This window comes from Hyperolius riggenbachi, chromosome 11, assembly GCF_040937935.1.
Source record: "Hyperolius riggenbachi isolate aHypRig1 chromosome 11, aHypRig1.pri, whole genome shotgun sequence".
NCBI lineage: Eukaryota > Metazoa > Chordata > Amphibia > Anura > Hyperoliidae > Hyperolius > Hyperolius riggenbachi.
Window position 1 is genome coordinate 157,649,655 of NC_090656.1, and position 17,547 is coordinate 157,667,201.

General features: G+C 43.3%; 1 long non-coding RNA gene across 4 annotated transcripts in view; it reads left to right on the forward strand.

Moving 5' to 3' along the window:
• Positions 1 to 17,547, forward strand: part of LOC137538459 (uncharacterized) — a 145,618-nt gene that overhangs the window by 89,815 nt on the left and 38,256 nt on the right. For 2 of the 4 annotated variants that reach the window (XR_011024796.1, XR_011024797.1), the window contains exon 2: positions 7,943 to 8,175. This is a non-coding gene — a long non-coding RNA (uncharacterized lncRNA). Of the gene's footprint in view, positions 1 to 3,780; positions 4,690 to 7,942; positions 8,176 to 16,576; positions 16,811 to 17,547 lie in introns of those variants that run through there. The other 2 variants (XR_011024795.1, XR_011024798.1) reach the window with 2 other exon arrangements.

Genomic DNA, 17,547 nt, shown 5'->3' on the forward strand with positions numbered 1-17,547 from the left:
AGAGGAGAGGGGAGAGAGGATTCCTTGTAACCCTAATGTTGGGTGATATGCTTTGAAAAGCATTTACATCTTGTAAGTGCAATATTTTATCCTTTTTCTCAGTAATAAAACGTTAATGCAACACAGAGCGCTCCTCTTATCTTGTTTTTCAGCTCACTTGTCCCACGAGTTGTGGAGCTTGCTAATTGGCGTAACCTACTGGAGTATTATTTCCTCGATCCTTCGCTCAATTGGAGCGCTGTTATTTTTGGAAGTTGTACAATTAACCTAATACTAACCCCTTCTACTACACTACTAACTGCAACTATTTCCAACCTTCATACTCCTACACCTTAAAGAGAAACTCCGACCAAAAATTTAACTTTATCCCAATCAGTAGCTGATACCCCCTTTTACATGAGAAATCTATTCCTTTTCACAAACAGACAATCAGGGGGCGCTGTATGACTGATATTGTGGTGAAACCCCTCCCACAAGTAATACCTCCCACAAGAAAAGTTCGAACTTTTGTCAGTTTCCTGTCTGTGAACCTTGTTGCATTGTGGGAAATAGCTTTACAGCTGTTTCCAACTGCCAAAAACCATGCAGCAGCTACATCACCTGCCAACAGTAAAATGTTCACTGGAGTTCCTCTTTAAAGGACAACTGTAGTAAGAGGTATATGGAGGCTGCCATATTAATTTCCTTTTAAACTATACCAGTTGCCTGGCAGCCCAGCTGATCTGTTTGGCTGCAGTAGTGTCTGAATCACACCAGAAACAAGCATGCAGCTAATCTTGTCAGATCTGACAATAATGTCCGAAACATTTGATCTGCTGCATGCATGTTTAGGGTCTAAGGCTAAAAATATTAGAAGCCTAGTATCAACAGGATAGACAGGTAACTGGTATTGCTTAAAATGAACTAAATATGGCCGCCTCCATAGCTCTCTCGCTTCAGATGTCCTTTAACCACTTCACAACTGAGGGGTTTTATCCCTTGAGCACCAGAGCAATTTTCACCTTTCAGCGCTCCTTCCATTCATTTGTCTGTAACTTTATCATTACTTATCGCAATTAAATGAACCGTATCTTGTTTTTTTCGCCACCAATTAGGCTTTCTTTAGGTGGGACATTATGCCAAGAATTATTTTATTCTAAATGTGTTTTAAGGGGAAAATAGGGAAAAATGTGGGAAAAAAATATTTTTCAGTTTTTGGCCATTATAGTTTTTAAATAATGCATGCTACTGTAATTAAAACCCATGAAATGTATTTGCCCATTTGTCCCGGTTATAAAACCGTTTAAATTATGTCCCTATCACAATGTTTGGCGCCAATATTTTATTTGGAATAAAGGCGCATGTTTTTCAGTTTTGCATCCATCCCTAATTACAAGCCTATAGTTTATAAAGTAACAGTGTTATACCCTCTTGACATAAATATTTAAAAAGTTCAGACCCTAAGGTAACTATTTATGTATTTTTTTTATTGTATTTTTTTTTTATTACAAAAAAAATAAAATTGGGGAGTGTGGGAGGTAATGAGTTAATTTTTAGTGTAAAACTAATGTATTTGTATATGAAAAATGCTTTAGGGTGTAGTTTTACTATTTGGCCACAGTAACTTTTTGTTTATGCGACCTGCAAGCGTAGGAAGTACGCTTGCAGGAAGTGTTATGAGGCAAGGAAACTTTTTTTCTTTTTTACAATGATCGCTGCTTCTCATAGAAGCAGCCGATCATTGCGGGGGGCTTAGATCAACGAACGGGAACATTTTTTCCCTTTCATTGATCTCCGGGCGACCGGGCGGCGGCGTGCACGAGAGCGGGAGCGCACGAGTGAGCGGGAGCGCGGGCAGAGGCGGGAGCGCGGAGGTGCGGATACCTCCGTCCCTGGGGGTGAAAGGATGGAAAAAGGAACAGAGATATCCGCACCTATGGGGGTAAAGTGGTTAACACTAACTCTCTTACTAGTAAATAAGGTCCGCTTGCCAGCCTCTCTAGATCATAATATCATTGTGCCAGTGCTTGCCAAGTCACAATGGATCTATTGCCTTATGACACCTAATCTAAGCACACTGGTACTCCACAGCTGCAATTAACATTGCAGACTATGGTACTGCTGAAGATGCTACCTATTGCCTACCCTAAAAGTGAGTGCTTCGTGTGTGGGGGAGGAGGATATCAGGGAAGGGCCGGTTCGCACTTGCTTAAAAAATGTACCCATTCAGAACGTTTTTTAAGTTCCGTTAAAAGTAGGAAACTGGTCCTATTTTCAAAATAGGATCCACTTCCATTTGTTATTAAAAAAAACGCTAGACAGAACGTAGAGTCACAACTTGGCACATTTTCCTGGACCTGAGGTGAAAATGTATCCAATGCAGGGGCAAATCCAGGATTTCCAGGGGGGGGGTTCTTGATAGCGGCGTGTGGGCGTGGCCAAAACATGGTGTGGGTGGAGCCAAATACGAGCAGTTTCTAAGCTAAATTGCACTCCCCCCAGTATAGATTAGATAGGTATATGTCCCCCAGTATAGGTTAGATAGGTATATGCCCCCAGTATAGGTTAGATAGGTATATGCCCCCAGTATAGGTTAGATAGGTATATGCCCCAGTATAGGTTAGATAGGTCTATGCCCCCAGTATAGCTTAGATAGGTCTATGTCCCCAGTATACATTAGATAGGTCTATGTCCCCAGTATACATTAGATAGGTCTATGTCCCCAGTATACATTAGATAGGTCTATGTCCCCAGTATACATTAGATAGGTCTATGTCCCCAGTATACATTAGATAGGTCTATGTCCCCAGTATAGATTAGATAGGTCTATGTCCCCAGTATAGATCAGATAGGTCTATGTCCCCAGTATAGATCAGATAGGTCTATGTCCCCAGTATAGATCAGATAGGTCTATGTCCCCAGTATAGATTAGATAGGTCTATGTCCCCAGTATAGATCAGATAGGTCTATGTCCCCAGTATAGATCAGATAGGTCTATGTCCCCAGTATAGATCAGATAGTCTATGTCCCCAGTATAGATCAGATAGGTCTATGTCCCCAGTATAGATCAGATAGGTCTATGTCCCCAGTATAGATTAGATAGGTCTATGTCCCCAGTATAGATCAGATAGGTATATGTCCCCCAGTATAGCTTAGATAGGAATATGGCCCCAGTATAGGTTAGATAGGTATATGCCCCCAGTATAGCTTAGATAGGTATATGCCCCAGTATAGTTTAGATAGGTATATGCCCCAGTATAGCTTAGATAGGTATATGCCCCAGTATAGCTTAGATAGGTATATGTCCCCAGGTCTCCTATGTTAGAGGCAGAGTCCTCAACCAGTACTCTATCCAGCCACTGTATAGAGCTTCCTCCCCCCCCCCAGATACTGGGATAATGACTTGCTAAATGTGTGATAAAATGCTAAAAGCTTTAAGCCTGAAGGATCAGAGACAGGGTCAGTAAGCATAAGGGAATGTATGTACAGTATGTGTATATGACATACATACATTCTGTGATTCTATTCCTGACTGTCTGACCCCTGTCCCTGCAGGCTTCTTCCAGCATTTAGCATTTTATCACACAAGTACAAGTACAGTATGTTAGGGACCATGAGACCCTCTAAGCTACAGTAATTCCACCCCCCCCCCCCCCAGTAATCTCCCCCCCCACCCAACAACAGTAATGCTCCCAGTAACAGTAATCCCCTAACTTCCCCCCCCCCCCCCCCCAGTAACACTCCTGCCCCCACCATAAACACAAAGTGAGTCAGTGCAAATATCTTAACTCCTTACCAGCAGTGAAGGAGTTAATGAAGAAAGCTGAGCTGAAGAGAGGTGAATGAATCTCCGGAGGAGGAAACGACACAACAGAGCGGCTCACACTAAGGAATGCCTGGCATGTGAGCAGAGTGTCTGTCCCGTTCTGGCTGGCTGCTTCATATGCTGCTGTATTCAAGCCACCCGCGCTAGCCAGGCAGCATGTGACAGCTACTCCATGCTAGGGCAATGAGAGAAGAGGCAGCATGTGTATAGGGGGGCGGAACAGGAAAGAGAGAGACACTCAGGGAGACATGGGAGTCGGCTCTCCACCAATCAGGCACCTGTATATTCGTGCCAGTCCGATCATCAGCACTCAGCGTGATCTATTCCAGCCAGGCCTGACTCAGACTTCCCGGGGCTCCTGTGACCTCATCCCTGCTGCATGTAAGCTGCGTGCAGCATGTAATGACGTGCGCTCGCTGACACCAGACTCTCAGGCAGAGAGAGGAGATAACAAAACAATGCCCCCACCAAGCTACGCCCCTGGCTCGGGGGAGGGTTCCAGACACTCGGAACCACCCCTTCCGTGCGCTAGTGCAATGACAGCCAGACAGTGTCCATTCTCACTAGGCTAGTTGCTGCATCCAAGTCTCACATTTCTATCACCACCGTGGCATTATACTCAAGTGTCCTGCCACCCATAGTCACGATCAGTCCCTCCTACATGGCCCGGTGGCGGGTATTAGCATTGGGATCTCCACTGGGCTGAAAAAGACTAATGGGAATCCTCAGCTACAGGGAGAATTTTCATTGGTTCATGTTGGACCAAAGAAAATTCTCCATGTTGCTGTTGTAGGGAGAATTGGCCTGATGCAGCCTATGGAAAGCCCCACGCTTCAGCTGGCCTCCGGGCTGAACAGATGGACCAAACATCGGCTGCAGGACAGGTAAGCGGCGATGCATATGGGCTCATGTGATCAATGCAGGAGCAGACGGGTAAAATTGCTGCAAGTGGATGCAAAACGGACAGAACACCTTCACCTTATGGATGCACTTACTGTTTACATTCTGCTCCCAATACACCCCCCACCCCCACACTGTCATGCTGTTGCCTGCCTGTAAAACTCAAGATCGATTTTTGGCAGATTTGATTACAGCCATACAGAGGAGAAGGAGAAGTCTACAAAGGAGAATCTTATAGTGTATGGACAAATCTATTCTGCATTCACTTTTCAGTGTTACATAGTTATTTGGGTTGAAAAAAAGACATACGTCCAAGTTCAACAACAAAAAAGTACCAGCCTGCTCCCTCACATATCCTTGTTGATCCAGAGGAAGGCGAAAAACCCTTACAAGGCATGGTCCAATTAGCCCCAAAAGGGGAAAAAATCCTTCCCGCCTTTAAATCGCAATCAGATAAAATCCTTGGATCAACACCACTGAGCATTACCTAGTAATTATAGCCATGGATGTCTTTAATTGCAAGGAAAGCATCTAAGCCTCCTTTAAATGCAGATATTGAATTTGCCATAACTACTTCCTGTGGCAATGCATTCCACATCTTAAATCACTCTTACTGTAAAGAACCCTTTCCTAAAAAAAATGGCTAAACTGTTTTTCCTCCATGTGCAGATAATGTCCTCTAGTCCTTTGTGCAGGCCTAGGGACAAAAAGCTCATCCACCAAGCTTTTATACTGCCCTCTGATGTATTTATACGTTAATTAGACACCCCTCTAAGGCGTCTTTTCTCTAGACTAAATAAACCCAGTTTATCTAACCTTTCTTGGTAAGTGAGACCTTCCGTCCCTCGTATCAATTTTGTTGCCAGTCTCTGCACCTGCTCTAAAACTGCAATATCTTTCCTGTAATGTGGTGCCCAGAACTGAATTCCATATTCCAGATGTGGCCTTACTAGAAAGTTAAACAGTGGCAATATTATGCTAGCATCTCGAGTTTTTATTTCTATTTAATGCATACCAATATTTTATTAGCTTTCGCTGCAGCGGCTTGGCATTGGATACGATTATTTAACTTGTTGTCGATGAGTACTCCTAAGTCCTTCTCCAAGTTTCATGTCCCCATCTGTATCCAGTTTATTTTGTATGGTGCTAGACCATTGGTACGACCAAAATGCATGACTTTACATTTTTCAACATTTAATTTCATCTGCCATTTATGTGCCCATATAGCCATCCTATCCAGATCCTGTTGCAATGTGTCCCTATCTTCCTCAGAGTTGATGATTCTGCACAATTTTGCATCATCTGCAAAAATAGCAACACTGCTTTCTACTGCATCTACTAGGTCATTAATAAATAAATTGAAGAGCTCTGGACCCAGTACTGACCCCTGTGGGACCCCACTGCTAACAGTCACCCATTTTGTATATGATCCATTGACAACTCTTTGTTTTCTGTCCATTAGCCAGCTAGTTATCTTCTGTCAAATTAATGCTCATGGTTTATGCTCATTTGGGAAAGGGGGGGGAGGGTCTTTGGTGTTATTTTAAGCCTTTGTGCCATATACAGTGGGATGTGAAAGTTTAGGCAACCTTGTTAATCGTCATGATTTTCCTGTATTGGTTGTTAAGATAAAAAATGTAAGTTAAATATATCATATAGGAGACACAACTAGTGATATTTGAGAAGTGAAGTGAAGTTTATTGGATTTACAGAAAGTATGCAATAATTGTTTAAAGAAAATTAGGCAGGTGCATAAATTTGGGCACTGTTGTCATTTTATTGATTCCAAAATCTTAAGAACTAATTAATGGAACTCAAATTGGCTTGGTAAGCTCAGTGACCCCTGACCTACATACACAGGTGAACCAAATTATGAGAAAGAGTATTTAAGGGGGTCAATTGTGTGTTTCTCTCCTCTTTCAATTTTCTCTGAGGAGTAGAAACATAGGGGTCTCAAAACAACTCTCAAATGATCTTAAGACAAAGATTGTTCACCATCTTGGTTTAGGGGAAGGATACAGAAAGCTGTCTCAGAAATTTCAGCTGTCTGTTTCCAAGGTTAAATATTGAGGAAGTGGAAGACCACAGGCTAAGTTCAAGTTAAAGGAATACTATCGATACCCAAGTGTTCTAAAATGACAATGTACAAATAATGTCTAAGTAGCTGTGTAAACATTTTCCTACTTTTCATGTTAAATATCAGAGGCAAAAGCTGTAATTTATTGAGTGTAGGATTTAGCTATATTGGGACAAATCAATTGCAGAAGGGGTGTCTGCTTCAATGCACAGCCAGAGTTGCATATTAGACTACAGAAAGCAAATATCAAACATATCAAACTCTGAAAGCAAAAACAATATGAAAAAGCTGTGACAATTAGTTACATTTCCTCTGCTCTCTTCAGACCCTTCAGTCAGAAACAGAGCTCCCAACAGCTGCAGCTCCTGTGTCCTGTCTCTCTCTGTCACACACAGAGCTACACATAGAGTTAACTGATCAAGTGTGAGGGGAATTTCCCCTCTCCTCATGGCTCAGTCAGCCGTCAGTTTTGGCGTCAGTAAACTTTGAATGTATTTTGCTAACAGTAAACAAAGAAGTTGCTACTAAAATGTATACACCAGTACTTAGCAGCACTTCCCAAACAATTCCTGTGTCAATTGAAAAAAATATGTGAATCGATAGTATTCCTTTAAAGTGGATCCGAGATGAACTTTTACTCCTTGCATAATTGTGTTCCTTACATATAGTTTATAGGGCATTCCTCAAGCCAAATACTTGTTTTGTTTTGTTTTAATACTCTAATTTCCTATAAACTAATCAAGCCACACCCACAGCTTCTCCAGAGTGCCTTGGCGCTTGCAAGGGATTGTGGGATTTCAGTCTGGGCAGGTGAAAAAGGTGTTACTAGCTATAGATTTCAGAGGCAGAGTTTTCACAATCTGAGAGCTGCAGTGCAGATACAGATCAGTTGCCTGTGTAATGGAGGAGATAAGAGTGGAGTTTTCACAGAATATGCAGATTAGCATGCCTAGATACAGATAAGCTTGCCTGTGTGTGTAATTGTGTAATAGTGACAAGCAGAAAACATGTCTGCTCCCATTGTATCACAGGAAAAAATATTAATATACTGTTGAAGCGGTTTGAAGATAGATTTGCTGTGTAAACTATCTAAACTTTAGATAAGATATATAGACAAGTCACTTGTTATATTTAGTTTTTCATCTCGGATCCGCTTTAAGGTTCGAAGTGACAGACCAAGAAAAATCTCAGATAAACAGAAGCGACGAATGGTGAGAACAGTCAGAGTCAACCCACAGACCAGCACCAAAGACCTACAACGTCATCTTGCTGCAGATGGAGTCACTATGCATTATTCAACCATTCGGTGAACTTTACACAAGGAGATGCTGTATGCGAGAGTGATGCAGAGGAAGCCTGTTCTCCGCCCACAGAACAAACCGAGCCACTTGAGGTATGCTAAAGCACATTTGGACAAGCCAGCTTCATTTTGGAATAAGGTGCTGTGAACTGATGAAACTAAAATTGAGTAATTTGGGCATAACAATGGGTGTTATGCATGGAGGAAAAACACAGCATTCCAAGAAAAACACCTGCTACCTACAGTAAAATATGGTGGTGGTTCCATCATGCTGTGGGGCTGTGTGGCCAGTGCAGGGTCTGGGAATCTTGTCAAAGTTGAGGGACACATGGATTATACCCAGTAGCAGGGGCAAATCCAGGATTTCCAGGGGGGGGGTTCTTGATAGCGGCGTGTGGGCGTGGCCAAAACATGGTGTGGGTGGAGCCAAATACGAGCAGTTTCTAAGCTAAATTGCACTCCCCCCAGTATAGATTAGATAGGTATATGTCCCCCAGTATAGGTTAGATAGGTATATGCCCCCAGTATAGGTTAGATAGGTATATGCCCCCAGTATAGGTTAGATAGGTATATGCCCCAGTATAGGTTAGATAGGTCTATGCCCCCAGTATAGCTTAGATAGGTCTATGTCCCCAGTATACATTAGATAGGTCTATGTCCCCAGTATACATTAGATAGGTCTATGTCCCCAGTATACATTAGATAGGTCTATGTCCCCAGTATACATTAGATAGGTCTATGTCCCCAGTATACATTAGATAGGTCTATGTCCCCAGTATAGATTAGATAGGTCTATGTCCCCAGTATAGATCAGATAGGTCTATGTCCCCAGTATAGATCAGATAGGTCTATGTCCCCAGTATAGATCAGATAGGTCTATGTCCCCAGTATAGATCAGATAGGTCTATGTCCCCAGTATAGATCAGATAGGTCTATGTCCCCAGTATAGATCAGATAGGTCTATGTCCCCAGTATAGATCAGATAGTCTATGTCCCCAGTATAGATCAGATAGGTCTATGTCCCCAGTATAGATCAGATAGGTCTATGTCCCCAGTATAGATTAGATAGGTCTATGTCCCCAGTATAGATCAGATAGGTATATGTCCCCCAGTATAGCTTAGATAGGAATATGGCCCCAGTATAGGTTAGATAGGTATATGCCCCCAGTATAGCTTAGATAGGTATATGCCCCAGTATAGTTTAGATAGGTATATGCCCCAGTATAGCTTAGATAGGTATATGCCCCAGTATAGCTTAGATAGGTATATGTCCCCAGGTCTCCTATGTTAGAGGCAGAGTCCTCAACCAGTACTCTATCCAGCCACTGTATAGAGCTTCCTCCCCCCCAGATACTGGGATAATGACTTGCTAAATGTGTGATAAAATGCTAAAAGCTTTAAGCCTGAAGGATCAGAGACAGGGTCAGTAAGCATAAGGGAATGTATGTACAGTATGTGTATATGACATACATACATTCTGTGATTCTATTCCTGACTGTCTGACCCCTGTCCCTGCAGGCTTCTTCCAGCATTTAGCATTTTATCACACAAGTACAAGTACAGTATGTTAGGGACCATGAGACCCTCTAAGCTACAGTAATTCCACCCCCCCCCCCCCAGTAATCTCCCCCCCACCCAACAACAGTAATGCTCCCAGTAACAGTAATCCCCTAACTTCCCCCCCCCCCCCCCCAGTAACACTCCTGCCCCCACCATAAACACAAAGTGAGTCAGTGCAAATATCTTAACTCCTTACCAGCAGTGAAGGAGTTAATGAAGAAAGCTGAGCTGAAGAGAGGTGAATGAATCTCCGGAGGAGGAAACGACACAACAGAGCGGCTCACACTAAGGAATGCCTGGCATGTGAGCAGAGTGTCTGTCCCGTTCTGGCTGGCTGCTTCATATGCTGCTGTATTCAAGCCACCCGCGCTAGCCAGGCAGCATGTGACAGCTACTCCATGCTAGGGCAATGAGAGAAGAGGCAGCATGTGTATAGGGGGGCGGAACAGGAAAGAGAGAGACACTCAGGGAGACATGGGAGTCGGCTCTCCACCAATCAGGCACCTGTATATTCGTGCCAGTCCGATCATCAGCACTCAGCGTGATCTATTCCAGCCAGGCCTGACTCAGACTTCCCGGGGCTCCTGTGACCTCATCCCTGCTGCATGTAAGCTGCGTGCAGCATGTAATGACGTGCGCTCGCTGACACCAGACTCTCAGGCAGAGAGAGGAGATAACAAAACAATGCCCCCACCAAGCTACGCCCCTGGCTCGGGGGAGGGTTCCAGACACTCGGAACCACCCCTTCCGTGCGCTAGTGCAATGACAGCCAGACAGTGTCCATTCTCACTAGGCTAGTTGCTGCATCCAAGTCTCACATTTCTATCACCACCGTGGCATTATACTCAAGTGTCCTGCCACCCATAGTCACGATCAGTCCCTCCTACATGGCCCGGTGGCGGGTATTAGCATTGGGATCTCCACTGGGCTGAAAAAGACTAATGGGAATCCTCAGCTACAGGGAGAATTTTCATTGGTTCATGTTGGACCAAAGAAAATTCTCCATGTTGCTGTTGTAGGGAGAATTGGCCTGATGCAGCCTATGGAAAGCCCCACGCTTCAGCTGGCCTCCGGGCTGAACAGATGGACCAAACATCGGCTGCAGGACAGGTAAGCGGCGATGCATATGGGCTCATGTGATCAATGCAGGAGCAGACGGGTAAAATTGCTGCAAGTGGATGCAAAACGGACAGAACACCTTCACCTTATGGATGCACTTACTGTTTACATTCTGCTCCCAATACACCCCCCACCCCCACACTGTCATGCTGTTGCCTGCCTGTAAAACTCAAGATCGATTTTTGGCAGATTTGATTACAGCCATACAGAGGAGAAGGAGAAGTCTACAAAGGAGAATCTTATAGTGTATGGACAAATCTATTCTGCATTCACTTTTCAGTGTTACATAGTTATTTGGGTTGAAAAAAAGACATACGTCCAAGTTCAACAACAAAAAAGTACCAGCCTGCTCCCTCACATATCCTTGTTGATCCAGAGGAAGGCGAAAAACCCTTACAAGGCATGGTCCAATTAGCCCCAAAAGGGGAAAAAATCCTTCCCGCCTTTAAATCGCAATCAGATAAAATCCTTGGATCAACACCACTGAGCATTACCTAGTAATTATAGCCATGGATGTCTTTAATTGCAAGGAAAGCATCTAAGCCTCCTTTAAATGCAGATATTGAATTTGCCATAACTACTTCCTGTGGCAATGCATTCCACATCTTAAATCACTCTTACTGTAAAGAACCCTTTCCTAAAAAAAATGGCTAAACTGTTTTTCCTCCATGTGCAGATAATGTCCTCTAGTCCTTTGTGCAGGCCTAGGGACAAAAAGCTCATCCACCAAGCTTTTATACTGCCCTCTGATGTATTTATACGTTAATTAGACACCCCTCTAAGGCGTCTTTTCTCTAGACTAAATAAACCCAGTTTATCTAACCTTTCTTGGTAAGTGAGACCTTCCGTCCCTCGTATCAATTTTGTTGCCAGTCTCTGCACCTGCTCTAAAACTGCAATATCTTTCCTGTAATGTGGTGCCCAGAACTGAATTCCATATTCCAGATGTGGCCTTACTAGAAAGTTAAACAGTGGCAATATTATGCTAGCATCTCGAGTTTTTATTTCTATTTAATGCATACCAATATTTTATTAGCTTTCGCTGCAGCGGCTTGGCATTGGATACGATTATTTAACTTGTTGTCGATGAGTACTCCTAAGTCCTTCTCCAAGTTTCATGTCCCCATCTGTATCCAGTTTATTTTGTATGGTGCTAGACCATTGGTACGACCAAATGCATGACTTTACATTTTTCAACATTTAATTTCATCTGCCATTTATGTGCCCATATAGCCATCCTATCCAGATCCTGTTGCAATAATGTCCCTATCTTCCTCAGAGTTGATGATTCTGCACAATTTTGCATCATCTGCAAAAATAGCAACACTGCTTTCTACTGCATCTACTAGGTCATTAATAAATAAATTGAAGAGCTCTGGACCCAGTACTGACCCCTGTGGGACCCCACTGCTAACAGTCACCCATTTTGTATATGATCCATTGACAACTCTTTGTTTTCTGTCCATTAGCCAGCTAGTTATCTTCTGTCAAATTAATGCTCATGGTTTATGGCTCATTTGGAAAGGGGGGGGAGGGTCTTTGGTGTTATTTTAAGCCTTTGTGCCATATACAGTGGGATGTGAAAGTTTAGGCAACCTTGTTAATCGTCATGATTTTCCTGTATTGGTTGTTAAGATAAAAAATGTAAGTTAAATATATCATATAGGAGACACAACTAGTGATATTTGAGAAGTGAAGTGAAGTTTATTGGATTTACAGAAAGTATGCAATAATTGTTTAAAGAAAATTAGGCAGGTGCATAAATTTGGGCACTGTTGTCATTTTATTGATTCCAAAATCTTAAGAACTAATTAATGGAACTCAAATTGGCTTGGTAAGCTCAGTGACCCCTGACCTACATACACAGGTGAACCAAATTATGAGAAAGAGTATTTTAAGGGGTCAATTGTGTGTTTCTCTCCTCTTTCAATTTTCTCTGAGGAGTAGAAACATAGGGGTCTCAAAACAACTCTCAAATGATCTTAAGACAAAGATTGTTCACCATCTTGGTTTAGGGGAAGGATACAGAAAGCTGTCTCAGAAATTTCAGCTGTCTGTTTCCAGGTTAAATATTGAGGAAGTGGAAGACCACAGGCTAAGTTCAAGTTAAAGGAATCCTTATCGATACCCAAGTGTTCTAAAATGACAATGTACAAATAATGTCTATGTAGCTGTGTAAACATTTTCCCTACTTTCATGTTAAATATCAGAGGCAAAAAGCTGTAATTTATTGAGTGTAGGATTTAGCTATATTGGGACAAATCAATTGCAGAAGGGGTGTCTGCTTCAATGCACAGCCAGAGTTGCATATTAGACTACAGAAAGCAAATATCAAACATATCAAACTCTGAAAGCAAAAACAATATGAAAAAGCTGTGACAATTAGTTACATTTCCTCTGCTCTCTTCAGACCCTTCAGTCAGAAACAGAGCTCCCAACAGCTGCAGCTCCTGTGTCTGTCTCTCTCTGTCACACACAGAGCTACACATAGAGTTAACTGATCAAGTGTGAGGGGAATTTCCCCTCTCCTCATGGCTCAGTCAGCCGTCAGTTTTGGCGTCAGTAAACTTTGAATGTATTTGCTAACAGTAAACAAAGAAGTTGCTACTAAAATGTATACACCAGTACTTAGCAGCACTTCCCAAACAATTCCTGTGTCAATTGAAAAAAATATGTGAATCGATAGTATTCCTTTAAAGTGGATCCGAGATGAACTTTTACTCCTTGCATAATTGTGTTCCTTACATATAGTTTATAGGGGCATTCCTCAAGCCAAATACTTGTTTTGTTTTGTTTTAATACTCTAATTTCCTATAAACTAATCAAGCCACACCCACAGCTTCTCCAGAGTGCCTTGGCGCTTGCAAGGGATTGTGGGATTTCAGTCTGGGCAGGTGAAAAAGGTGTTACTAGCTATAGATTCAGAGGCAGAGTTTTCACAATCTGAGAGCTGCAGTGCAGATACAGATCAGTTGCCTGTGTAATGGAGGAGATAAGAGAGGAGTTTTCACAGAATATGCAGATTAGCATGCCTAGATACAGATAAGCTTGCCTGTGTGTGTAATTGTGTAATAGTGACAAGCAGAAAACATGTCTGCTCCCATTGTATCACAGGAAAAAATATTAATATCTGTTGAAGCGGTTTGAAGATAGATTTGCTGTGTAAACTATCTAAACTTTAGATAAGATATATAGACAAGTCACTTGTTATATTTAGTTTTCATCTCGGATCCGCTTTAAGGTTCGAAGGTGACAGACCAAGAAAAATCTCAGATAAACAGAAGCGACGAATGGTGAGAACAGTCAGAGTCAACCCACAGACCAGCACCAAAGACCTACAACGTCATCTTGCTGCAGATGGAGTCACTATGCATTATTCAACCATTCGGTGAACTTTACACAAGGAGATGCTGTATGCGAGAGTGATGCAGAGGAAGCCTGTTCTCCGCCCACAGAACAAACCGAGCACTTGAGGTAAGCTAAAGCACATTTGGACAAGCCAGCTTCATTTTGGAATAAGGTGCTGTGAACTGATGAAACTAAAATTGAGTAATTTGGGCATAACAATGGGTGTTATGCATGGAGGAAAAACACAGCATTCCAAGAAAAACACCTGCTACCTACAGTAAAAATATGGTGGTGGTTCCATCATGCTGTGGGGCTGTGTGGCCAGTGCAGGGTCTGGGAATCTTGTCTAAAGTTGAGGGACACATGGATTATACCCAGTAGCAGGGGCAAAATCCAGGATTTCCAGGGGGGGGTTCTTGATAGCGGCGTGTGGGCGTGGCCAAAACATGGTGTGGGTGGAGCCAAATACGAGCAGTTTCTAAGCTAAATTGCACTCCCCCAGTATAGATTAGATAGGTATATGTCCCCAGTATAGGTTAGATAGGTATATGCCCCCAGTATAGGTTAGATAGGTATATGCCCCAGTATAGGTTAGATAGGTATATGCCCCAGTATAGGTTAGATAGGTCTATGCCCCCAGTATAGCTTAGATAGGTCTATGTCCCCAGTATACATTAGATAGGTCTATGTCCCCAGTATACATTAGATAGGTCTATGTCCCCAGTATACATTAGATAGGTCTATGTCCCCAGTATACATTAGATAGGTCTATGTCCCCAGTATACATTAGATAGGTCTATGTCCCCAGTATAGATTAGATAGGTCTATGTCCCCCCAGTTACATAGATCAGATAGGTCTATGTCCCCAGTATAGATCAGATAGGTCTATGTCCCAGTATAGATCAGATAGGTCTATGTCCCCAGTATAGATCAGATAGGTCTATGTCCCCAGTATAGATCAGATAGGGTCTATGTCCCCAGTATAGATCAGATAGGTCTATGTCCCCAGTATAGATCAGATAGTCTATGTCCCCAGTATAGATCAGATAGGTCTATGTCCCCAGTATAGATCAGATAGGTCTATGTCCCAGTATAGATTAGATAGGTCTATGTCCCAGTATAGATCAGATAGGTATATGTCCCCCAGTATAGCTTAGATAGGAATATGGCCCAGTATAGGTTAGATATGTATATGCCCCCAGTATAGCATAGATAGGTATATGCCCCAGTATAGTTTAGATAGGTATATGCCCCAGTATAGCTTAGATAGGTATATGCCCCAGTATAGCTTAGATAGGTATATGTCCCAGGTCTCCTATGTTAGAGGCAGAGTCCTCACCAGTACTCTATCCAGCCACTGTATAGGAGCTTCCTCCCCCCCAGATACTGGGATAATGACTTGCTAAATGTGTGATAAAATGCTAAAAGCTTTAAGCCTGAAGGATCAGAGACAGGGTCAGTAAGCATAAGAGAATGTATGTACAGTAATGTGTATATGACATACATACATTCTGTGATTCTATTCCTGACTGTCTGACCCCTGTCCCTGCAGGCTTCTTCCAGCATTAGCATTTTATCACACAAGTACAAGTACAGTATGTTAGGGACCATGAGACCCTCTAAGCTACAGTAATTCCCACCCCCCCCCCCCCCCAGTAATCTCCCCCCCACCCAACAACAGTAATGCTCCCAGTAACAGTAATCCCCTAACTTCCCCCCCCCCCCCAGTAACACTCCTGCCCCCACCATAAACACAAAGTGAGTCAGTGCAAATATCTTAACTCCTTACCAGCAGTGAAGGAGTTAATGAAGAAGCTGAGCTGAAGAGAGGTGAATGAATCTCCGGAGGAGGGAAACGACACAACAGAGCGGCTCACACTAAGGAATGCCTGGCATGTGAGCAGAGTGTCTGTCCCGTTCTGGCTGGCTCTCTTCATATGCTGCTGTATTCAAGCCACCCGCGCTAGCCAGGCAGCATGTGACAGCTACTCCATGCTAGGGCAATGAGAGAAGAGGCAGCATGTGTATAGGGGGGCGGAACAGGAAAGAGAGAGACACTCAGGGAGACATGGGAGTCGGCTCTCCACCAATCAGGCACCTGTATATTCGTGCCAGTCCGATCATCAGCACTCAGCGTGATCTATTCCAGCCAGGCCTGACTCAGACTTCCCGGGCTCCTGTGACCTCATCCCTGCTGCATGTAAGCTGCGTGCAGCATGTAATGACGTGCGCTCGCTGACACCAGACTCTCAGGCAGAGAGAGGAGATAACAAAACAATGCCCCCACCAAGCTACGCCCCTGGCTCGGGGAGGGTTCCAGACACTCGGAACCACCCTTCCGTGCGCTAGTGCAATGACAGCCAGACAGTGTCCATTCTCACTAGGCTAGTTGCTGCATCCAAGTCTCAACATTTCTATCACCACCGTGGCATTATACTCAAGTGTCCTGCCACCATAGTCACGATCAGTCCCTCCTACATGGCCCGGTGGCGGGTATTAGCATTGGGATCTCCACTGGGCTGAAAAAGACTAATGGGAATCCTCAGCTACAGGGAGAATTTTCATTGGTTCATGTTGGACCAAAGAAAATTCTCCATGTTGCTGTTGTAGGGAGAATTGGCCTGATGCAGCCTATGGAAAGCCCCACGCTTCAGCTGGCCTCCGGGCTGAACAGATGGACCAAACATCGGCTGCAGGACAGGTAAGCGGCGATGCATATGGGCTCATGTGATCAATGCAGGAGCAGACGGGTAAAAATTGCTGCAAGTGGATTGCAAAACGGACAGAACACCTTCACCTTATGGATGCACTTACTGTTTACATTCTGCTCCCAATACACCCCCACCCCACACTGTCATGCTGTTGCCTGCCTGTAAAACTCAAGATCGATTTTTGGCAGATTTGATTACAGCCATACAGAGGAGAAGGAGAAGTCTACAAAGGAGAATCTTATAGTGTATGGACAAATCTATTCTGCATTCACTTTTCAGTGTTACATAGTTATTTGGGTTGAAAAAAAGACATACGTCCAAGTTCAACACAAAAAAGTACCAGCCTGCTCCCTCACATATCCTTGTTGATCCAGAGGAAGGCGAAAAACCCTTACAAGGCATGTCCAATTAGCCCCAAAAGGGGAAAAAATCTTCCCGCCTTTAAATCGCAATCAGATAAAATCCTTGGATCAACACCACTGAGCATTACCTAGTAATTATAGCCATGGATGTCTTTATTGCAAGGAAAGCATCTAAGCCTCCTTTAAATGCAGATATTGAATTTGCCATAACTACTTCCTGTGGCAATGCATTCCACATCTTAAATCACTCTTACTGTAAAGAACCCTTTCCTAAAAAAAATGGCTAAACTGTTTTTCCTCCATGTGCAGATAATGTCCTCTAGTCCTTTGTGCAGGCCTAGGGACAAAAAAGCTCATCCACCAAG